At 36.1% G+C, this 26,457-nt stretch overlaps 1 long non-coding RNA gene across 1 annotated transcript; it reads left to right on the top strand.

Annotated features, from left to right (window-relative positions):
• The first annotated feature begins 2,647 nt into the window (after nucleotides 1-2,647).
• Nucleotides 2,648-26,457, top strand: LOC105488259 (uncharacterized). Its single transcript, XR_011606705.1, has 4 exons — nucleotides 2,648-2,831; nucleotides 3,477-3,601; nucleotides 4,855-5,075; nucleotides 25,624-26,457. It is a non-coding gene; the product is annotated as an uncharacterized lncRNA (long non-coding RNA).

The following is a 26,457-nucleotide window of genomic DNA, read 5'->3' as shown; positions in this document are numbered from 1 at the left end:
AGAAAATCACCAATCACTGACACTTGATCTTTGAGATGTCAGTTCAAAGTCATCTCCAGTAAGTTCCATCTATTTATCTTTGTTTTGTTGCATTTGTTTTGGGTTTTTGGTCATGAACTCTTTACCTATGCCAATGCCTAGAAGAGTGATTTTTTGATATTATCTTCTAAATTTGTTATGGTTTCAGGTCTTAAATTTAAGGCTTTGATAAATCTTGAGTTGATTTTTATATAAGATGAGAGATGGGGATCCAGTTTCATTCTTCTACATGTGGAGTGTCAATTATCCTATGCATCCAACAAAGGACTAATATTCAGAATCTATGAGAAACTCAAACAAATCAGCAAGACACAAACAAATAATCCCATCAAAAAGTAGGCTAAGGACATGAATAGACAATTCTCAAGATACGCAACAACAAACGTTTAAAAATAACATCACTAATTATCAGCGAAATGCAAATCGAAAGGACAGTGCAATACCACCTTACTCCTGCAAGAATGGCCATACTTTAAAAATACAACAATAATATATGTTGGCATAGATGTGGTGAAAAGGGGAACACTTTTACACTGCTGGTGGGAATGTAAACTAGTACAACTACTATGGAAAACACTGTGGAGATTCCTTAAAGAACTAAAAGTAGAACTACCATTTGATCCAGAAATCCCACTACTGAGCATCTACCCAGAGGAAAAGAGGTCATTATATTAAAAAGACACTTGCATGCACATGTTTATAGCAGCACAATTTGCAATTACAAAAATATGGACCCAGGCTAAATTCTCATCAACCAAAAAGTGGACAACAAAAATGTGGTAGGTCCAGGTCCGGTGGCTCATGCCTGTAATCCCAGCACTTTGGGAGGCCAAGGCAGGTGGATCACCTGAGGCCAGGAGTTTGAGACCAGTCTGGACAACATGGCAAAACCTTTTCTTTACTAAAAACACAAAAATTAGCCAGGCGTGGTGGTGCATGCCTGTAGTCCCTGCTACTCAGGGGGCTGAGGCAGGAGAATTGTTTGAACTTGGGAGATGGAAGTTGCAGTGTGCCAAGATCATGCCACTGTACTCCAGCCTGGGAGCTTGGGTGACAGAGTGAGACTCCACCTCAAAAAGAAAAAAAAATAAAAATCATGTGGTACATATATACCATGGAATACTACTCAGCCACAAAAAGAAATAAGGATGAAGTTGGGGACAACTATTCTAACTGAAGTAACTCAGGTATTAAAAAGCAAACATTGTATGCTCTCATTTACCAGTGAGACCTAAGCTATGAAGACACAAAGGCATAAGAATGATACAATGGACTTTGGGGACTCAGGAGGGAGGGCAGGAGGGGGTTAAGGGATAAAGGACTACACGTTGGGTGCAGTATACACTGCTCGGGTTATGTGGGTGGACCAAAATCTCAGAAATCACTACTAAAGAACTTATCCATGTGACCAAATACCACCTGTTCCCCAAAAGCTATTGAAATAAAAATAAAAAATAAATGAAAAACAAACTCATCACCAATGCAGGAGCTTTTCTGATGATCCCCATTACCTTGCTTCTTCCAAGCAGTAAATTTACAGACCTGCCTTTATCTGGTATTTGTCCCTGGCTGTGACACTCTTTCATCACGCCCTATATGCACAATCAGTTGCCAAGTTCTGTTGACTCAACCTTCTAAAATCTCTGGAATCCACTTGTCTCATGTTTCTCAGGACCCCACCACCACCACCCCTGTACCTTACAGGTAATATTACACTCATTATACTCACTTACATTATTGCAACAGCCTGTTTTCTCTGCCCCGATATTTGTGCCCTCACATCTATTTTCACCATTTCCCAACTAGGGAGATTTCTACTAAAATAAATACCAGATGATGTCACTTTTTCCTAAAATCTTTTAGAAGTTACCCATTACACAAAGAGTAGAATCCCATCACCCCAGCAAATCTTCAGTCCTGTAGTGTGATTCAACCAACTTACATTTTCTGCAAATTGACCTTCATAATACATCATATGTGAAATCACGTGTCTTGCAGTTCTCCAGTCCATCAGTTCTATGTCCTTATAAAGAATGGCTGCCAGCTTGTGTACTGGTCTTTTAGGACCTTCTTCTATGAAGTTTCCACCAGTCACATTAGGTGTTATTTCTCCCAGCTCCAATGACGTTCAATCATACCTCTATTTTTAGGGCTTATGCTGGAATGTGGTTGTCAAATGATTTAAAAAAAATCTTCAGAAAAGGGATCACGTTTTTATTCCTGTGTCTCCAACTGAGCACACTGTCTGCTTATATTAAGTTTTCAGAACAGGTGTATTGAACATGTGAATCAATCCACGAATGAATTTTTTTTTCCTCCTTTGATTCTCAATTGCCTTTGACTTACTCTTGTCTCACCATGGGATGTTGCTTAGGATGCTGATCTCTACATATGCCTATCTCTCTGGTAGCATGGCAAAAGTCTAAGGACTTTTGTTTCAATTATTTTTGTATTCTTTATAATACATTCACAATATATGACACATAGTAGGAACTCTAAAAATTTGTTGAGTAATCCATAGATCCATTGATTTATTTATTTACTTGTTTACTAATGGAATATTTTGAATACCCATGGCCCACTGTATTAACCCTTGTTTCCTAGAAATGGAGCCCATGGCAAAAACTTGCATGTTCACTCTGTATTTGTGAATACAACCCCAGGAAAGTGAGCGAGTCAGGGAGGAATGGAGAATAAATAAAATCATGTACATTTCTGAGATGCTCACAGATTCCACACAAGCACAACTGATGGCAAAGCCTCACAGAACATCTTCAGAGATTATTATATATGTATGTATATAATGTTTGTATTATATATTTGTGTATGTGTGTTTGTGTGTGTGTATTTACCCCAATGTAAATGTAGAAATTAGGTGTGAGTATAGATTACAAGTGTGTTACACCAAAGAGAATGGGGCACAATATTAGTCCGGGACACATCCATTGATATGGAGTCACTTAGTAGAGATTCTGGATTTCATATGTTAATTTATGTGGCAGTAAGTGGCTTGAAAATTCACTTGTTCAAAGAAGCAAAAGCTTCCTTGGCATGATGTGAAAGAAGGAATCTGTTATCTGCAAAAGATAAAAATGTTCTAGTTGATTTACCATATGCAATCTGAACCCTCACCTCTTCACTATATTCTTCCAGACAACCCAGGAGACATTCTTTTTACTGAGACGTAGAAAAACACATTAGAGTGTAGAGCACCTTCATTTTTGAAATGTTCTGCTATGATTTGAATGTTTTTGTCTCCTCCAAAATTCATGTTGAAACTTAATCCTCAATCGAACAATCCTCTGGTATTGGGAGGTGCGGACTTTGGAATGTGATTGAGCCACGAGCGCTCAACCCTCATGAATGGTATTAGGTGTCCTTACAGGTGAGCTTGACAGAGGGAATTCATCTTTTTTTTTTTTTCTCTGCCCATTCAGCCTCTTTTGAGGTGTAAGAACACAACATTCTTCCCCTCTGACATGCCATCTTGGACACAGACCCAGCTCTCACCCAATACCAAACCTGCTTGTGCCTTGATCTTGGACTTACAACCTCCAGAACTGTGAGAAATACATTTCTGTTTGCTATAAATTACCCCGTCTTAGGCATTCTGTTATTGCTCCACAAATGGACTAAGGTGCTTCCCTTTATTGCGTCACATTTACCAGACGAGATGGTTCCATTAAGATAGATTCATCTAATTTCAGTGGGGATGATGGGATACCAGGCTGGGAAAGATGAGGTGGCAGCACTAAACCCCTAAAACCAAGGTAGGCACAGTTAATGTAAAACCAGCAGGAAAACACTGGTGAATCACTGTGTCTTTGATCAGTTTCCCTATAAATGAAATAGGTAGCCTACTGGAGTATCAATTTATAGTTATAGCACAAGGCTTTCTAGGTCTGGAAGCCAAAAACCTGACTCAAAGTTGCAACAGTGTAGACTCATAGTCCTTTGGGAGTTTTTAATCTAAGCTGGTTCAAAGACTTGATCATATTAAGAAAATATCCCCTAGCAGTTTCACAGTGTGTAATGTTAACTAATCTTGCAAGCCTTTCCTGCAGGGACCTGAAGCCATTTTCTAGAGTGGCTACAATGGGGAAACAACTAAACATGGGTTGAAAATTGACCCTAATTCCGGGGAACCCAAAATGCTAATTTAACTGATCAAAGAGGATACTTATTGCAATCATATGATAAATGAAATATTAGCTTAAGTTAAAATTGCAGGATGTTAGTGACTTTATTATATCAATATATGGTTATATTCCTAATTCCTAAATTAATAATTGGCACATAAATACCTGGAAATCTGTAGAATCCCCATTTTGGCTTTCTCACCTATTGGGTAGTGGCCATTACTGTAGGAAGGGGTAAGAAAAAGATTCTGTAGCTTTCTCTTTATAGTAATGTTAATTATGGTAATGCATGTTAATCTAGGAGCAATATTTTATTTTCATGGAAATTGCAGAGGATCAAATACTTGAAATATGCAAGGTTATAAAAACATATGATATTCACACTTAATTTGCATCTTTTGCCTGTGCAAAAGTTGAATGTGTCTTGAAAGAGACTTAGCACCAATATACCCAAGTTATGAATCCAATCGCTGCTGATATTACATATGTATTATAATTGGGAAGCAAATCAAAACAGTCTCTTTCAAAATGCAGCTGTTGGCTGAATGGTTTTTCTCCCTTTGCAATTTTCAAGAGCATCAGAAGCAGTCTCATAGTATATACCAGATCTAACAGTATACATTTTAGAATCTTGTTACAGGACTGGACCAACTCTTCTTTTCTCTGCCTAACACAGTCTGCGGAGTTATTGATCATTCTGACATTCCAAGATCATCATACCCATCCTCCACATCTATGCTACTATGGATCCGATGAGCAGAATTATACTAAATGCCTAGGAAGTACTTACAAGAACCAGAGAAACAGAGAATTTGAACAAAATTTCAAGGGTCCACTACTTCAGTGAAATTCCTAGAAGTCGAATAGTCAAGAGCATGTAAAGATAGCTCTTCAAAGGTAATAGGCAAGTTGCTGCCTTTTGTACCATCTACCTCAAAAATGAAAACCAAAAGGATGCACAAGTCTTATTACGCCTTTTTTCCTGGATTTTAGAGGCAGCACATAACATATTTAAGTATGTTTCTGTGGCCAATCTTTAGAGTCACCCATAAACTTACCAGACATCAGTTATAAACAGAATAAGAGAAGGTTCTGTACCAAGTCCAAGCTTCAATGCAAGCTTTTCTCCTAACTGGTCCTTAAGATCCAGCAAAGCGAATGTGTTTGTGGTTTGGTAGAGGTGGTATGTTTAATCTCTCAAAAGAACCAATAGGAAAATCACACAGCAAGCCTCCCTCTAATAAATCCATGCCATCTTCTATGGATAACTATTTACATTTTATACACAGCCCTTGGCTTGCTACTGGGTCATAGTAGAGGCTGAATACTTAATATGGGACATCAGATAGCCATATAAGCAGAGTTTCCTATCATGCTCTGGTTGTTATTTGACTCACCAAACCATAAAGTTGAGTGTATGAAAAAAAAAACTGTCAAGGGGAAAATAGTGCACAGGAAATTAGACTTGAGCTGGTCTAAAGGGCACAAGAAAATTATTTGCACAGATAAAGTCAGCTCCTTCAAAACAGATTACCACAACATTACGTGTTCTCATTTAATTTATGCTTATGTGACCTGGTGTGGACAAACTCAGGCTTGTTTTACTGATGGTTCAGCCCAATATTCTAGAACAAACATGAATAACTGCAGACCAACAACCCTACTTCAGAGTTTCCCAGTTTTGACAACCTCCCCAGGAGACAGAATTTCAAGTGATACATTAGATTATCTATTTTGTCTAGACAGAGATATAACCATAAATATAAATTTGCATGGATTCTTAAGCAGTCGATAACTTGAAATTGCTTGAACACATTGGATCCTATTCATTACAGAGGAACAGAGACAAATCCTATTTCCTACAGAAGTCTTTGGGTAAGCTATGTTACTCAGGCCTAGTATTGACGGGAATAATTAGAATCCTAGTTGTTATCTCAGAGCTGTGCCTTTGTATCGGCTGGGATAAGTCACGTTTACATTGGGTTGCCTCAATGTTGACTAATCTAGTCCCTACCATGGTAGTGGTGGGGGCTTAACAAGAGTCCAAAGAGGACCTTGGGCAGGAGAAGCCAAGGAGATAAACTCTGATTTGGATGAAGGGAATAAAGTTATGTGATATAGTGTATCTGAAACTTTCAGGAAAAAGTGAAAATATTAATAGGTTTTTCTTCTTATGGTTAACTCTCTCTTGCAAACTTTGATCAGCTATCCCTGTTGGTATGCTTTTTCTCTTTCTTCCTTCCTTCCATTGTAGCTAGTACTGTGATACCAGATTTTTTTTTCTTTTCTTTTCTTTTTCCTAGTGAGGTAATCTCAATCTGCTTGAAAGACTATCTAAAATTAGGATGGGAAACCAACATATACAAACTTAGAAGTAGTATCCATAGACCAGATTTGTTCTAGGATTTAACATTTTGTCTTCTTTTATTTACTAGCACCCTAAGAAAATAAAATTCTGAACTTGTCTGTTCAAGATTGAGATGTGAGTCTCAATCTTGAGAATATGTAGAATAACCCCAACAATCAGGCAGCCTGACTTGATTCTCATCTGGGCCAAGGTGGCTTCTGTTTCATCCAACTCTCCAGGATTACAGATCAAATAAAAATATAGGGGTGAATCCAGAGGTAATAAAAATTATGAAAAAAGAGAATCATGTGTATGTCTCTTCTGAGTTTAACAACCAAGGAATTGGATATTAAAACTCCTAACAAGATAGCTTTAAAAAATAGATGTAACAAAGACATACTTACGTGTCATGCACAGTGATAGGGACACCAACATGATGAGATATAGTTCATTTTCTTTGTGCTCAAGAAAGTGATAAACACTGTATACATGAGAATAAAATACATGATTACAAAAGCATAAAAAGGGGTATAATATCATTTTGTGGAAATGCAGATGGAGAATATATCATCTGTTGTAGACAATTGCTATTTTTTTTTTGCCTACCCAGTCTCTGTTTTCTTTTCTGGTGATATCACTCCGATTTCCTTTTAAAAACACATACTCCCTCCATTCTCAATCCACATGTGTTCATTGCCCTTATCCAAGCTCCTGGGTGGTTATGTGATCCAAATTGAGCCCATGAGAGTTGATAATAAGATTTGTCTGAGCTTCAGAAAAGAGAAACACTCTCTCTTTCTCCTCTTTCTTTTTTTTTTTTTTTAATTTTTCTTCTTATAGTGAAGAAAGTTTTAAGGACTATTGAAACTGCTGCCAACCAGTTTTTTCACCATATAGAAAGATCTTACCTATACAATATGGCTTCTACACTGGCAAGGCAAGGACCTAGTTGGAGAAAGAGAAACAGAGACCATGTCTTTGCAGCCCTTAGATCTAGCCATGACTGAAGTTATATTTAACTTGGAAATTTTCAGTTGTGTGAGCTAACAATAACACTGTTTTGTTTATTCCACTTTCTGTTTGGTGTATTTGTAACATTTCAAAAAACTAATCAATACATAATTCAAACAATAAAACCATTATCTTTAATTCTACCTGTGTATCAGAGTTAACTGGAAAAGAAAATAGTAATGATAATTATTATAATGAAATACACAAATCTGGATCTTATTCGTGCAGACTGACTCTGCAGTTCCAATGTGCAACACACTTTCTCTCAGTCTCATGCCTAAGCTTCAACAGGCCTTGTGTATTTCTTTTATCTCTGTTGTTCTTCTGCCTTCAGTATAATAACAGGTACATGATACCCTTTGGGAGAGGTTAGACATCTGGAACAGAGCTGAGTCAGCCTGGTTATCTCAGTTGAGACTTTAGACATTTGAGAAAGACCAACCAAAATAAGAAAAGCTGCCTGCTTAACCTGCAGCTAACCAAAGATGGATGAGTAAATTCTGCCAACCCCAACTTAGATCTATCAAACCACCATGCTAACCCATATATTTTTAAGAAAAAATAAGTAACATTATTTTAAGTCACTAGGTTCTGAGGTATTTTGTTATGCAGCAATAGCTAACTGATACACTCAGACACATTTCCACAACTTGCATAAGTTATATATCTCAGACTCATGCCTTAGTTCTATGGTACCAGAGCCCATGGGCTTTTCCAACTTACTATTACCTTGGTTCCTCTCTGCTGAGCCTTTTATTCATGAATTTTTAAGGACATAATCTTTCTGTGAAGTATATAACCCTGAGGTTTATTTTCCTTTTCAATGGAGATTATCTAATTTCCTTTCAAAGTCTTTCCTTAACCTCATCAGCACTTGTCATCTGTGCTTACCATATCAAGTGGTTCTGTGTTACTTGTGCAATTCCACTATGCAGGCCAGAGATGAGCATCCCTGAAATAAATATGCTGCCAAGAGAGTTTATCTGTCAAGAGAGGTTTGCTCCAAGTTTCTGAAATACAAGGAGACATCCCGATTTAAAAACAACAGATATGCTATGTGGGTATGCTCAGGAAACTCTTGGTTGACTCAGAGAGCTATTTATGCAGTATACTATTTTTTGTAACTATTTATAATTTAGTGGGAAAAATGGGAGGAAGGGAAAGGATTTAAAAGTTTTTGAGCTCTTCTATTATACCAAAAATATGTACATGTACTATTTTATTGTCACAAAAACCTTATGAAGTATTTATTATTCACATGTCCTAAAGTTAAAAAAATTTAGTTTAGTAAAAGGTAAATATTGTATTAGAGTTCTCCAGACAAGCATGACCAACAGGAGATAGATAGACAGATCAATAGATCGATAGATTGATAGATCAATAGATAAGTAGATAGATAGATAGATAGATAGATAGATAGATAGATAGATAGATAGATAGATGATAGAGATAATTTATAATGACTCATAAAATTATGTAGGCTGGGAAGTTCCACAGTGTGCCTCCTATAAGGTGGAGATCCAGGGAAGCCAGTAGCATGGCTTAGTCTAAGTCTGAAGGCCTGAGAACCAGGTAATGTAACTCTCAGTCAGAAGCTAAAGGCCTGCAAACCTGGAGGGCCACTGGTGCACATCCCAGAGTCCAAAGGCTGGAGAACTTGGAGTACATCTGCTGTCTAAGGGCAGGAGAAGATAGATTTCCCAGCTTCAGAAAAGAGAGCAAATTTGCCTTCCTGCCCTTTTGTTCTACCCGGGCCTCCTGTGGATTGGTTTATGCCTGCCCACATTAGATACGGGTGGATCTCCCTTAGTCCACTGATTCAAATACCAGTCTTTTCCAGCAACTTCTTTCCAGATAAACCCTGAAATAATGTTGGCCCAGCTGTCTGAGTATCTCTTAGTCTAGTCAAATTGACAACTATAATTAATCATTGCAAATATCATATAAAATATTCAGCTTGTACATAAATAAAGCTGGGGTTTGAAGCCTAGTTCTTTACATTGCATGGCAGTATAAAATCCAAATTTTGGTATGATTAAGACTAACAGAACAAGTAAGTCACACTTCTAACTAGTTTTATGACCTTGGAACAACCTGATGTCGTCATTTTTTTATTTTTATTTTTTATTTTACTTTAAGTTCTGGGATACATGTGCTGAACATGCAGGTTTGTTACATAAGATATAACCATTTTTCTCATCTGTTAAGTGAAGAAGGAAGTGGCCCAATTTATTTTAGGCTTAAAACTGCTTTATCCAATAATATCACCAATAACATTGAAAGAGATACATTCACAGTCCCCAGGGACGCAAATTCATATTTCAAATAATTTATTTTCTTTTTTAAAAACTATAAAATTTAATCTTCTTTACTTTTTCCTATGGTATTTCAACACCCACCATTGTTTGCAACAAAATGGAATAGTTGTTTAGCATTTCCAGAACAAATATAATCAGAAGGAAAAAGGCTAGCACTGAGGCACAACATCTCTCTTCAAACACATTTTTTATCTGGAATGTGATCTATGTGTACCTGAAGTGCAGGGAATACCTGATATCTACTAAAAGGCAAGCAACTAATCTTAAAGGTGATTTTCAAAAATCTTTGTTCTGGTATAGTGAAATATTTTCTCAGGCTTCATCATTACTTAATATTGCAAAATACCATGTGTGAGAAGAAATTACAAAATCCCTTATATTCATTCTTGGCTAGATGCCCATAGATTATTTTTCATTATTTAATCAGTGACTTTCCTGCTGGACTTTATATATGCTTTGCATTGCATTTGGAGAATGGACTTCAACATTTAGATTTAGAGCCAAGTCTCACCTTACCCAAGGCTGTGACCTTGGGCAAATTATTTCCTATCCAGTGGTATAGTGCTAGTAGTAAGACCTACTGAAAGGTGTTGCAGCCACAGAGGTAAATAAATATAAAAGGGTTGGCATAGAGCAGATCGTACATGCTCAACTGAGTCTGCTTAGTTTCTCATCTTTGGGAGAGAGAGTCAAGTGGAAGTGAGTTTAAATCCAAGTTATATCTTCTACTTACTATGGCAAACTCAGCAGCTCATTTCTCTGTTTTGATATAATGTCTTCATTTGCAAGATGGGTTGTTAAATTCTCTACAGTTATGCTGAGAATTAGAAACCATACATATACATACTGAGTTTTAGAACTTGAATGGCCCAAAGGATGTGATGGAATAGTAATAATAAAAAGGTACCTCTTATAATTAGATCCTCCAGTGTAGCAATTCCTTCATTTCTGAGTCTTGAGGCTACAAACCTAGAAGATTTTCCTACAGAGAAACTTCGCTGGAATCAGTGTAGCACTCACTTTTAAATATTACAACAAAGCAGCACATAGGGCTGACTTCATTGCACTAGCCTTCAAAACAATTAGGCATAATGCTAAATCAGGGTAAACTACATTTCTGAATTTATCTACAGAGTAATGAATAACATCTGCATCTGCAGGGGAACAATTTACACTGTTCTGTAAAACACAACACGGTAGTGATTAGATTCTCTTCCATCCCTTATATAATATTTCTTTATTATTTGGTAAATCTTTCTTTTCAAGAGTCATGCTGGCACTAGTAGGAGCCTTTGCTGTTCTACCAAGTACTTCATTTCATAAAGAAAGACTCTGAGGAGTAGAGCATTATGTTACTGCACCAAGGTTTCCCAGGTAGAATGGAGCAAAATTGAGCCCAGAATGTGGGAAGTATGGCTGATTAACATCCCTCTCATTGTATCACACACTTCGGTGAAAACTGGACTCTCAAGTTTGGAGGGGATCTAAAAACATATCTCATGCTTTCTTATTTTCAGTTCATGAATCTCCTCTGGATTACTGACAAAAGTGGCCATGAAGCTTTTTCTTTTCTTTTTTTTTATTGTTATACTTTAAGTTCTAGGGTACATGTGCACAGCGTGCAAGTTTGTTACATATGTATGTATCTGCCATGTTGGTGTCCTGCACCCATTAACTCGTCATTTACCTTAGGTATATCTCCTAATGCTATCCCTCCCTTCTCCCCCCATTCCACGACAGGCCCTGGTGTGTGATGTTCCCCATTCTGTGTCCAAGTGTTCTCATTGTTCAATTCCCACCTATGAGTGAGAATATGCGGTGTTTGGTTTTCTGTTCTTGCGATAGTTTGCTGAGAATGATGGTTTCCAGCTTCGTCCATGTCCTTACAAAGGACATGAACTCATCCTTTTCTTATGGCTGCATAGTATTCCATGGTGTATATGTGCCACATTTTCTTAATCCAGTCTATCATTGATGGACATTTGGGTTGGTTCCAAGTCTTTGCTATTGTGAATAGTGCCACAATAAACATATGCATGCATGTGTCTTTATAGCAGCATGATTTATAATCCTTTGGGTATATACCCAGTAACACATGAAAAAATGCTCATCATCACTGGCCATCAGAGAAATGCAAATCAAAACCACAATGAGATACCATCTCACACCAGTTACAATGGAGATCATTAAAAAGTCAGGAAACAACAGGTGCTGGAGGGGATGTGAAGTCTTTTCTTAACTGTCTTCAGTGAGCCAAAATGTACTACCTCTGGAGCTAGACTTCCAGTATTAACAGAAAATGAACGTGTGTTAGTAACAGAACTTCATCAGAAGCAGAAACAAATAAAACTGGGCTCCTCAGAATCCTAGAATCCACTTCAGATGTTCAGACTCCTAACTGTTGTTATATAAAGGTTTGATAAGGAAGCCGAAAGACAAATAGACTTAGTAAAGCAACACTTCTACATTAGTGAAAGCCATGAAAAGTTTTATTAAAAAATTGAAAATCCAAACACTTAAATGTATATTAAATTTAAACTAAATATTTTTTTAATTTTAGTTTAAGTATATTAAAATGCCTTTGGTAGAGTTTAGTTTACTATTTGAATTATTAGGTTCATCATATTTCAATTAGAGTAATTTAGAATCTAAAATATACCTGGCACTCTGCTATGGGCTTTATAAATGGCATCTCATTTACAATATTTATCTCATCCAAACCTGGAAAAGAAAAGTCACTTTTTAATTGTCCTCATATCTGGGATGATGTAATAAATGTACCAGTAGTCTTAAACTTGAGCATGCGTCAGAATCACTTGGAGAGTTGCTAAAACAGATTGCTGGGCACCACTCCCAGAGTTTCTGATTCAGTGGGATGTGGGTGGGGTCAGGGAATTTGCATTTCTAGTAAGTTCCTAGGCGATACTGATGCTTTTGGTCCAGAGTCCAGGGTTTCAAAACTGCCACTGTAAGTCATAAGCTTTCAATACAAAAAAGAGGAATAAAAGTTCATCTAATTCAGTTTACCAGCTAGGTAATGTTGAGCAAATTAATTTTGCAGAAGCTCACTTTTATTATTTGCAAAATAAAAATAATATTTCAGTTTGAATTTGTTTTAGATGATTGCCATAGAGAAATGTCACTTTCAAGACAATTATTATTATTATTTTTTGCTTTCCTTCTCCTCTTCTGAAATCAGAAATTACATATGTATGCCACTGAACACAGATAATGCAAAGTCTTTGTTGTTAATATTTTAGTAGTGTGAAGTACAGGGAAAAACAGGTGCTTAGAATCAGATTTAGGTTCAAATGCTGTTTCTACCTTCATTACCTTGGCTGCATTAAATACCGTCTATTAGCTGCAATAATCCTCATCCCCCACCCACAACTTAGGGATAATGTGGCACTTCTGCTAGCTTCAGCCAAAAGAGCCTTTCCACCTGAATGCCTGAGAGGCATCTCAAGCTCAGTGGAAACTAACCTCATTACCTTTCTCCTAAAGTCTTGATTTTAGTAGGTTACAACAAAATTTCTGATATGTAATCTAGAAATTTTGAGGTGACAATTGGTTCTTCTGCCTCAGCCATATTTATCCAGTTGAACTTTTGAAATTTCCTTCTAAATCTTTCTCAAACAACTGACATCCTTTTCAAGTCTTTGTTCAAATATTCACAGGTCTCTCACTGAATCCATTGCAAGAGCCACTGAAGTTGAGAGTTGTCATTGTTTGAGACAATCCAACATGTAAATCCCTCTTATGCGTTTAGAGAATCCTCCTATTCTTAACCAGTAAGCTCCAGGTAAACTCTTTCCCATCTTGCCTTACTGATGGGTCCCAGGATCTACTAATTAGGTGCTCCCAACTTGATCAGAAACTAGGAACACCAAGAAGCAAAAGCCCTGCCAGACTAATTCTAGTAATGAAAGTAGTAGCAGTGGCCTCAACTACTTCCTAGAGGAATGGTTATCTGTGGTTGTAGTGGAAGATTCTATGCTCAGTATCTAAGATGGTACAGAACCCAGTTCTGCCATGATAGTGACCAAATCTCTGTGTTTTCCTGGAATTGATGGGGCTGCAAGGACATGGGATTCTCAGTTTTAAATCTAGAGACAGTCATGGCAAACTAGGATGAGAGTCTGGAGGTATATGGGTATCCTTTGTTCTTGACTGCTGACACTCAAGCCTAAGTCTCTGAATCTTCCAGAAATGTGTTAGATACTTTAGGATCCTTTAATAAGTACATTTTCTGCTTACATTTACCAAATATTTTGTTGTTTGCAATTAAGAATGTGGACCAGTGTCACTTCCTACTTTGCCCCCGATTCAGATAAGTTCTTTCTGTATGCTTCTGTCAGAACAGTCTCTGTAGCACCCACACTTGTCCAGGTGGACCCTAAATCCAAGAGATAACCACCCCTCACTTACTGACTCGCACCCACATTTCACAGTGTTGCCAGGTGGAGATGTGCAGATGCAGCTTGCCTTTCCAGCCTCATCTCTCATGAGCAGGGACTATCCTTCCATTGTGTGAGTCTTGTCTTGTTGATTGAGTCTTTGTAGGATTTTCTATTAAAGGGTGGAAGTTGTTGTAAGCAGATGTTTTTTGCATGAGTTGATTTATAGATTTTTTTCCTTGAATTGTACTAGTTATGCTTGGATGCGTATTAAATTTTGAAAAATTCACAGCACAGCAAATTTAAAAGCAGGATTTCTTGTGTTTACACCTGGACTCCCACTTCTCGTAGCATAGCAAGCATTTGCAGTATCATGGCAACAAATAAATAAATAATTATCTAAAACAATGCCCGTTCATATTTAGGATTTTTAAAAGTAGGTTCATTTAGCAGCTCATTCCTTAGGGGTATATTCCTCTACTGAAGACACACAATGGAAGGGAAAAAAAAGGAAAGAATAAAGCCTATTTGAAAACAGGACAACATGAGATTTTTAAATAAGTAAAGACAAAGGAAGCATGCTCCCTGGGTTCCAAATGACTCTTCAATTATAAAACATGCCACTGGCTTTGAAAACCACAGCTAAGGGATATTGTGCCACAGTTGCACCTCAGGGTTTTGAGTAGTTTGATATCATTATCATTTGAAACATGGTGACTTTGTATTCACACGTACGGTGCATAAATTTCTAAGTTCAGGCTACACAAATTAACAAATAGAAACATTTTTGGAAACAACAGGTTTTCCTTTGTGATTTGATCCCTAAGTTAATGGGTTTGCTTTGTGGTTTCTTGGTTATCAATTGGCTAATCAATACATTACTTGTTAACTAGATGATCAGGTTATATCTCTGTTGTACGTGCTTAGAGGGTTTGTGACAAGTTGGAAAATCATTGATCAGAATCACTTTTCTTTAGAGAAGCCTATGGTTATTCTTATATAAAGTGCAGTATTATGGAAGAAAACTATATTTGAAAGTCAAATAGACCCTGATTCAATTGTAGATTAGTGACCCAGAGGGTATATGTCTTTAGATAACTTCTTTAGTTTCTATGAGTTTATTTTTTCCATCTGTAACTTATTGATTATGAAGAAGATTCATAAAGCTATCCATTTTAGGTTAAGTTTGCACAGTGGTATAGAACCTAGTATATGTGTAATAACTATTTTTTTTCACACCCTAAGAAATAAGGAATAAGTCAATGATTAAGAGATTTTATTGAACAGCTACTATTTCATCTGATTTCTTTGTTCATCTCTTTATTCAATCATCTGATGTAATCAATTGGTTACAGAGTCCAAAGATGAGTAAATGTCAAAAGGAGAACACAGTCCAATGGACGAATCAGACAATTACAATGTTTTGGGATAAGGTGTGTTATGTGCTAGTAGAGCATGATATGAGACTGCTTAGGCCCCTCAGGAAGCCAAATAACTCAATGGTTAAGGGCCAGTTAAATGTGGTTTTTGAAAAAGAAGAGAGAAGAGAAGTAAGAGAATGGAAGTTTGTGAAAGAAGAGAACCTTGTACCCAGCCAGGACAAGTGGCATGAATGTGTAAGAAGGCCAAAAGAAAGAGTAAATGAGAGAGAATTGAGAAGAAACAAGATGAAAGAGATAGTTTAGAGAAGTTTAATATACATTAAATATATAACGTATATTATAATGTGAGACTCTTATAACTATGCTTTCTGGTTTTGGCCCAGGACCTTTATTTTCTTTCAGGAACAATTATCCATTTCTGTAGAAAATATTTTCTCATAGATGTTCCATATGTGGTCTAAATGAGAGCTGATATTTTGTTAATAATATTACAGTTACTATACTTGTGATTGGTTTAGGTTGCAAGATTGCATGTTTCCTAAATCTGGCAAATTAATACCCTTAAGAAATAGTATAGTGAGGTGGTTAGGAACAAGTAATGTGGTTAGTAATACAAGTGCCCAGTTGTCAGAAATGCAAGCAAATTGTTTAACCTTATGTCTTGATTTCTTTATTGGTCAAATGGGGAAAATAGTATCTATCTTCTAAATTTACAGTAAACATTAAATTAATAAACATAGACAAGGACTGACCCTAACAGTGCCTATTACTGCCACCACCATCACTCACCCTCCAGAAGCCTGAGGACCAGACCATCTGTTGTTCCATTCCTAGTAAAGCCCCCCCCAGCAATCCCACCAACATAAGCCACTGAAGAACTCTGAAAATGATTAAAGCTGAAGAAATAATACAAAGACTAAACTACTGCATCACCCCAAAGCCAAAGACAAAGCACTCAACTCAACTGACATTATAAATGCATCTATATGGGAACACATAGACACATAGAGGGAAACAACAGACATTAAGACATACTGTAGGGTGGAGTATGGAAGGAGGGAGAGGACTAGGAAAACTAACTAATAAGTACTAGGCTTAATAACTGGGAGATGAAATAATCTGTACAATAAACCCCTATGACACAAATTTACCTGTATAAACCTACACAGGTATCCCTGAACTGAAATTAAAGTTAAATAAAAATAAATAGACATACTCAAGGAAAGAAGCACATGCCCATAGAAATAAGTCTTTCCCTATGAAAGCTACCCCATAAAATTGGAAGAAGTGACTGTTACACAAGATCACAGATATCAACATGGGGACACAAGAAATGTGAAAAAGCAAGAAAACATGATACTGCCAAAAGAACACAATAATTCTCTAGCAATAGACCTTGGAGAAGACAAAATCTATAAAATGCCAGAAAAGAAATTCAAAATAATGATTTTAAGGAAACTCAATGAGATAGTAGAGAACATAGATTTACAGTATTTAAAAGTTCAGAAAAATAAATCGTAATCTGAATGAAAAATTTAAGAAAGAGATAGATACTATAAAAAAAGAACAAAAGAGATATCTTACAACTGAATAATTCAATAAAAGAAATACACAATATACTTGTGATCGTTAATATTAGGTGTCAACTTGATTGGATTAGAAGATGCCTAAGTAGCTGGTAAAGTATCGGTTCTGGGTGTGTCTGTGAGGGTGTTGCCAGAGGGATTGACATTTGAGTCAGTGAATTAGTAGAGAAAAACCCACCCTCAATGTGGGTGGGCACCATCCAATAGGCTGCCAGCATGGCTAGAAGAAAGCAGAAAGAAGGTGGCATAAGCTGGCTTGCTGAGTCTTTTGGCTTTCGTGTTTCTCGCATGCTGGATGCTTCCTTCCATTCCTCCTGTCCATTCTTCCTACATCAGACTCCAGGTTCTTTGGCCTTTGGACTCTTAAACTTAAACCAGTGGTTTGCTGGGAGGCTCTCAGGCCTCCAGCCACAAATTGAAGGCTACACTGTTGGCATCCCTGCCTTTGAGGCTTTTGGACTTGGACTGAGCCACTACTGCCTTCTTTCTTCTTCAGTTTGTAGACAGCTTATTGCAGGACTTTGTCTTGTAATCGTATGGGCTAAATCTCTCTTTTAAACTCTCTTTCATATATACATATATTCTATAAAGTCTGTCCCTCTAGAGAAGCCTGACTAATGCAATGATCATCAAGAACTTCAACAACAGACTACATGAAACAGAAGAAAGAATTTCTGAACTTTAAACTAGGCCTTTAAAAATAACCCAGTCAGGGGGGAAAAAAAAAAAGGAAACAAAGTGTTTATGATCTACGGGATATCCTTAAGCAAATAATATTTACATTTGAGTCTTCCAGAAGAAAAATAAATAGAAAGGGGTACAGAAAGAGTATTTAATAAAATGATAGCTGAAAACGTCCCAAGTCCTGGGAGAGATATAAACATTCTGATACAGGAAGCTAAAAACAAGCCTCAAATAGATTCAATCTAAAAAGATCTCTCTCCAAGGGACAATATAATTAATCTGTCCAAAGTCAAATACAAAAAGAGAATTCTAAAAACAGCAAGAAAAAAGTGTCAAGTAACATATAAGGGATTTCCCATCATAATAACAGCAAATTTCTCAGCGTAAACCTTACAGGCTAGGAGGGACTAGAATAATATATTTGAAATGCTATAAAAAAAATAAAAAGCTACAATCCATGAATACAGTATTCAGCAAAGCTATCCTTCATAAATGAAGGAGAGATATTTTTCCAGAGAATCAAACACTAAGAGAATTCATTACCACTGGATTAGCCCCACAAGAAATGCTTAAGGAAGTCTTATATCTGGAAGCAAGGGATGACATTCACAATCATAAAAACATACAAAAACATAAAACTCATTGGTAGAACAGATACACAAGAAAGAATGAAAAAGAAACAAAAGGTTACCTCCATAGGAAAACACCAATCTGCAAACATAAACAATAAAGAGAAGAAAGGAACAAAGGATATACAAAACAATCAGAAAAGGATTAGCAAAAGAACAAGAGTAACTCTTTACCTATCAATAACAATCTTGAGTTTAAATAGTCTAAATTCTCCAATTAAAAGATGTAGACTGGCTGAATGGATTTTAAAGAAAGAAAACAAGACCTAGCTATGTGCTGCCTATAGAAACTCATGTCACCTGTAAAGATAACATAGACCGAAAATGAATAGATATAAAAAGATATTCCACACAAATGGAAATGAAAAGCATGCAGGAGGAGCTATATAAGACAAAATAAACTTTAAGTGAAAAAATAAAAAATAGACCAAAAAGGTCATTATACAATTATAAAGGAATAAATTCAGCAGGGGTATATAACAATTATAATTATAGATAGGTAGATAGATAAGTAGGTAGATGGATAGATAGATAGATTGGTCTAACACTGGAACACCCAGATTTATAAAGCAAATATTGTTTGAACTAAAGTGAAAAAACAGACCCCAATAAAACAACAGTTTGGGGCTTAAGTACCCCACTCACAGCACTGGACAAAACATCTAGAAAGAAAAATCAACAAAAAAACATTGGGCTTAAACTGTTCTGTAGACAAAATGGACCTAACTTATATTTACAGAATATTTCATCCAAAATGCATATACATATTCTGCAAAATACACATTCTTCTCATCAGCACATGGAACATTATCTAGGACAGACTATATGTTAGGCCACAAAACAAGTCTCAACAAATTTAAAAATCTCAAAATCATATCAAGTGTCTTCTCAGACCACAAGAGAATAAAATTAAAAATCAATAACATGAGGAATTTTGAAACCTGTACTAATACATCAAAATTAAACAATGTGTTCCAGAATAACCAATAGGTCTATAAATAAATTCAGAAGAAAATTTTAAAAAAACTAGAAAAAATTAAAAATAGAAACACAACATACTAAAACTTATGAGATACAGCAAAAGCAGTAATGAAAGTTTTAACAATACATGCCTATATCCAAAAAGGAGAAAGATTTCAAATAAACAACCTAACATTGTACCTAAAGGAATTAGGAAAGCAGTAACAAACCAAAATTAAGATAATAGAAGGAAAGAATAATAAAGATCAGAACAAAACTAAACCAGAAAGAGACAAAATCAGCAATATATAAAGATCAACAAAACAAAAAGTTATTTTTTGAAAAGATAAACAAAATCAACAAACTTTTAGCTAGACTAAGAAAAAAAATAAAGTCCTAAATAAATAAAACAAAAAAGTACACATTAGAACTTCTAATACAGAAATACAAAGGATCATTAGAGAATATTGTGAATGTTGGTGTATTAATTATACAGGAACAAATTGGAAAACCCAGAAGAAATAGATAAATTCCTGGGCACATATAACCTACCAAGACTGAGCCAGCAAGAAATAGAAAAGCTGAATAGACCAATGATGTATAACAAGATTGAATCAATAATAAAGTCCTCCATCAAAGAAAAGCTCAGAATCCGATGGCTTTACTGGTGGATTCTATCAAACTTTTATAGAGGAACTAATGCCAATTTTTCTCAAATGATAATAAAAAATTGAAGACAAAGAAATTCTTTCTTTGAGGCCATTCAATGAACACATTCTGTGAGGCCAGCATTACTATGAAACCAAAACCAGACAAGGACGCAACAAGAAGTAAAACTACAGGCCAACGTCTCTAATAAGCTTAGATGCAAAATTGTTAAAATACCAGCAAAGCAAATCCACCAATACATAAAAATATAATGAACCAGGATCAAGTGAGATTTATTCCAGGGATGTGAGAATGGCTCAACATATGCAAGTCAATAAATGCAATATACCACATGAACAGAATGAAAGACTATATATATAGTCATCTCAATAGACACAGAAAAAGCATTTAGTAAAATTCAACATCCCTTCATGATAAAATCTCTCAACAAATTAATACTAGAAAGAATATATGTAAACAATAAATGCAATATATGACAAATCCACAGTTCACATATTGAATGGGGAAAAGCAGAAAGATTTTTCTCTAAGATCTGAAACAAGACAAGAATGTCCATTTCACCACTTTTATTCAACATAGTAATGGAAGTCCTAGCCAGAGCAAGGAGGGAAGAGAAAGAAAAAAGGGGAAACAAATTGGGAAACCAAAAAAATAAAAAAAAAGTCAAATTGTTTTTCTTTGTAGATGACATGATCTTATGAAAAGAAAAATCTAAAAATCTCCAAAAAATGTCTTAGAACTGGTAAGCAAATTTAGTCAAGTTACAGGATATAAAATCAACATACAAAAATCAGTAGCATTTCTGTATGCAAATAATAAACTAGTTGAAAAAGAAATTTTAAATATATTATAAGCCCATTTATGCCAGCTACAAAAATATATCTAGGAAAAAATTTAAACAAGGAGATGAAATATCTCTATAATAGAACTACAAAATGCTGATGAAATAAATCGAAAAGAATACACACAACAAAAATAGAAAGCCATCCCATGAATTGGAAGAATTTCTATTGTGAAAACTTGCCATATTACCCAAAGCAATGTACAGATTTATTTCTATCTTTAACAAATTACCAATGCCATTCTTCACAGAAATAGACAAAAAAATCTCAAAATGCATACATAACTAAAAGACCTGAATAGTTAACGTAATCCAGAGCAGAAAGATAAAAGCTGAAGGCATCATACCATCTGACTTCAAAAGATACTACCAAGATATAGTAACCAAAGCAGCATGATATTGGGGTACAAACAGAAACATAGAGCAATGGAGCAAAACAGAGAACACAGAAATAAACCTGTGTATGCACAGTCTACCGATTTTTCACAAACGAGCCAGTAAATACATACTGGGGAAAGGATAACCTCTTCAATGGTCCTGGGATTAGTGGATATCCATATGCAGAAAAATGAAACTACATCCCTTTTCTTGCCATATACAGAAACCAACTTATGACGACTTAAAGACTTAAATGAAAGACCTAAAATTACAAAACTACTGAAAGAAGAATCCAAAAAATCCTTCAAAATGTTGGTCTAGACAAATATATTATTGGGTAAGATTTAAAAGCACAGGCAACAAAAATAGAAATAGACAAGTGGAAGTGTATCAAACTAAAATGATTCTGTATAGCAAAAGAAACAATAAATAGAGTGAAGAGACAACCTGGAGAATGGAAGAGAATATCTGAAATTATTCATTCAACAGGGAACTAATATCCGTAATATACAATGAACTCAAACAACTCAACAGTAACAAAACAAATAATTCAATTAAAAAATAGTCTGGGTGTGGTGGCTCACGCCTGTAATCCCAGCACTTTGGAATGCCGAGTTGGGCAGATCACTTGAGGTCAGGAATTTGAGACCAGCTTGTCCAGCATGATGAAATCCTGTCTATACTAAAAATATAAAAATTAGCCGGGTGTGGTGGCAGACACTTGTAATCCCAGCTTCTCAGGAGGCTGAGACAGGAGAATCGCTTGAACTCAGTGGGTAGAGGTTGCAGTGAGCTGAGATTGCACCACTGCACTCCAGCCTGGGAGACAGAGCAAGACTCCGTCTAAAAAAATAAAAAATTAAAAAAATTAAAAAAATAAAACAAACGATTTCAATAGACATTTCTTCAAAGTAAAGATACAAATGTCCAACAGGTATATGAACAAATACTCATTATGTCTAATCGTCAGGAAAACGAAAATCAAAACCACAGTGAGATGTTATCTCACAGCTGAGTGAGGTGGTTCACACCTATAATCCCAGGAATTTGGGAGGCTGAGGCAGAAGGATTGCTTAAGGCCAGGATTTGAGATCAACTTTGGTAACATAGTGAGACCTTTATCTCTGCAAAATAAAACATTAAATAATTAGCCAGTTGTAGTGATGCTCACTTGTAGTCCCAGCTACTCAGGAGGCTGGAGTGAAAGGATTGTTGAGCCCAAGAGTTTGAAGTTACAGTAAACTATGGTCATACCATTGCACTCCATCTTGGGAAACAGAGCAAGACCTTGTCGCAAAAAAATAAAAATAAAAAGACAGAAAGAAAATTAAAAGATATCTCACCCCAGTTAGAATGGCTACTATCATAAAACAGAAAAGAACAAATTCTGCAGAGGATGCAGAGATAAAAAATTTCATACATTGATACACTGATAGTGGGATTATACATTAGTACAGCATTTATGGAAAACACTTTAAAGCTTTCTCAAAAATTAAAAATAGAACTACCATATAATCCAGCAATCCCACAATCCCACTACCGGGTCTTTATCCAAAGGAAACAAAATAGTATATTCAACAGATATATGTACCCCCATGTTTATTGCACCACTATTCACAAGAGTAAAGACATGAAATCAACCTAAATGTCCATCAACAGGTGAATGGATAAAGAAATGTGATATGTACACACACTGAATACTATTCAGCCATTAAAAAAATGAAACACTGTTATTCATGGCAACATGGATAAACCTAGAGGACACTGCATTAAGTGAAATAAGTCAGGCACAGAAAGATAAACAGCACATGTTTTCACTTATATGTGGAAGTCAAAAATAGCTGAGATCATAGAAGTATAGAGCAGAATTGTGGTCATTAGAGGGGAGGAGAGGGAGACGTTGGTTAATGAACAATTACAGATAGATAGAAGAAATAATTTCTGGTGTTCAATAGCACTGTAGCATGGATATCGTTAACAATGATTTATTGTACATTTAAAAAATATTAGAAGATTTTGAATGTTCCCAATACAAATACAAGATAAACATTTGAGGTAATGGATATGCTATTTACCCTGATTTGATCATTACACATTGAACACATGCATCAGAACTTTACTCTGAATCCCATAAATATGTGCAAGTATTATGTATCAGCTAAAAAGAAAAAGAAAAAATAAGTAAACATAGGTTAAAAAATGCAAAACAGTGCCAAGCACTTCCATAATGCTATATAAGTTTGATATTATTTCCTGGAATGTTTGTTATTATAAAAAAGGGAACAAGGTAAACAAATACTTCTCTCTCTTCCTGGAGATACAGTCCAGGTGTTGCTAGAGATCTGGTCTGCTTTTCATGAGAAGGAAGCGAGTCTTTACTAAGACAGACCACAGTAGAGTCAAAAGTTATCTAGCCTCCTTTTCTCGCCCCTAAGATTCCTGGACCACACTATTTTCCATTATTTGATGTCTAATTATTCAAAAATTATTTTTGTTTTGTGAGCTACTCAACAGTCCTTACAATAAACACCCTTAATTTTTTTGACTAAGGGAGATTTACTTAAAGAAACAAAATGTGATACCCAATGTGGTGCTAATACAGATGGTGTTACACAGATAATGAAGAGGAGATGGAGTTACATCACTGATCATAGGCCATCATCACAATCATGAGTTAGAAAATTTACTCTGGAAGCAGGGAGGCAGAAAGGCAAGACAAAAAGCTACTGCAGGTGTCAGTGAGATGTGGGGCGAGGGTCTGACCTGCAATCATGAGAGGAGACCAGAAAGGCAGAAACATGTTGGAGGTAGAGCTGACGAAATGTGACAAATATTTGGAAGATGTTTGGGAGAATTTAGTAGAAATCCATCATTTATGAATGTTCTAAATTGTATGAACCCCTTTCCATGTTTTGGTAGGACGCTATGTTAATGGAAACTCATGCATATCCAAGCTACGTTCTTGATTTTCAGGTTTTCTTGCAGTGATCAGGGAACTGTGAAACACAAAGACAGAGTTCTAATATGTACAAGTTTCAGGTAATACAATGTTATGGAAAGTAAGAACTGCCTGTGTGCATGTGCATACTCTGCATTCCTACATTTCATGCTACTAGTGTGCAGGTTTGAGATGTTGGTTGTTCCAGCTTGATCTTCTCTAGGAGTCTTTGATTTGGAAATGAACTTTTTGAAAATATAGATTAAGCATAGGGCATTGATTCCTTCCACATAGTAGCATATCTAATATACTGCAGAAGGTCTCTAGAATTAGAGGTAATGCATAGCATTGCTCAGTTTTCTACTAGAGCAGAGGAATTCTCTATTGGGGGTTTAGCAAAAATAATACCCTTAACAATACCAGACGGTGGGGGGGGGGGGCATTGTTTCCCAAAGCCCTGGATATATGTATATGTGTGTGTGTTTATATATGTGTGTGTGTGTGTGTGTGTGTGTGTGTGTGTGTGTGTATTCATAAGTCCACCCCAAATATTCTGTGAACTACCAAATATCACTTAACAGCAGAATATCATAGGTGCAGGGACAGGAAGAACAGTCTTCCCCAGATTCAGGAAATAAGCAGGTACAATATTTGCAGAGAATTTAAAATCAATAATGAAATTAACCAAAAGTTAGTCTGCTTTTTATTATCATCACATATCCGCAATTCCAAACAATCTCAGTGTTAAAATACTCCTCCTCCCTGGAAAAGGTATTCCCTACAGACATCCCCCGACCCTGTTATGTCAGTGTCCCTTCATAAGTTTCTTCCACATAAAATTGCTAAAGTGCATTCTGTTACCTGTAGCTTAGAACTTTGGCCAATGGAGAGGAAGAGGTGTTAACAAGTCTTAGTTGTCAAGTCTAAGCAGCAGGAAAAGAGATTATGACATTAGCTAGTTGGGTGAAACTAGTTTGGAAGAATGATTATGAGTAGTTTTAGTTAACTACATTTGAGGTAATTGTGACCTATGCAGAGAAATATTCACATGGAAATTAGGAGAAAGAATAATGCTGAACCATTGCTATGAAAATGCAATAGTAGATTAATCATTTTAGCAGTGTTACAGTTGTAATGCAAATGTGCTTAATACATGCTGGACATTGTAGTACTGGTATCTTTATACTTTTACATATTTATATTAAGCATATTTAATTAAATATCAATATTTATTACATGATATAGGTGCATTTTTAGTTCTCTGTTTTAATGTTTTCTTGTGTTTCTCACTTTTTCTCTATTTAGGAAAACCGAAGGAATAGAAAGAGATTGAGAATCCTTGTAAAAGGCTACTTAGCAAGAACAGGCTAATGCCAGATTTTCAGCAAGGTATGACTAACTCTAAAACCTATACCTGTAGGGAGACAGACTGTGGACAAGATTTCCAAGCAAAGGTTGGGTTTTGAAATAAGGTGGGAAAATGGGAAATATAATAGCAAACTAGGCTATAAGAATTGACTTGAGAAGATATAGATGAAGAAGGTAAGTTTGGAAGAGTGAAGGTCACCCTTCTTCGAAGTAAGATTCATTCCTTTATTCAACATTTACTGAAAAATACGCCAGTCTGGTGCCAGTCCCTGGAGTTGTGGAGGTGACAAACTATAGTTCTGCTCTTGGGAAGACTATGGTCTATGGGTGGACACAGACTCTCAGAGAGAACCCATTACAATGCTTTAGTGAGTGTTATGAAAGTACAAGTTCCCAAGGGCTACAAGAACCCCAAAGGAGGGCTAGCTCCAGGCTTTCTGCAGGATACTCTCAAGGAGTCTTAATGGCCAGGAAGAATTAACCCTCCCAGAAGCTTGAGAAGCACTGATGCTCAAGGATCATGACCAAAGGCATGAAAAAAGGAGGCAGCAGAGGGTGTACAATGGGAACAGAAAGCTTCTTGGTGTCCCCGGACCATTAAACGTAAAACCACAGATACCCATGAAAATTAATGCTTGAAACCAAGGAAACTTTGGTTCTGTTCTATACTGGCTATTTTGGAGCTAAGTGATGAGAACACATGGACACAGAAGGGAACAACACACATTGGGGTTTATTGGAGGGTGGAGGGTGAGAAGAAGGAGAGAATCA

The sequence above is a fragment of the Macaca nemestrina genome, chromosome 8 (assembly GCF_043159975.1).
Source record: "Macaca nemestrina isolate mMacNem1 chromosome 8, mMacNem.hap1, whole genome shotgun sequence".
Taxonomy (NCBI): domain Eukaryota; kingdom Metazoa; phylum Chordata; class Mammalia; order Primates; family Cercopithecidae; genus Macaca; species Macaca nemestrina.
Note: the sequence above shows the minus strand (reverse complement) of the source record. Positions and strands in the feature narration are given on the sequence as shown.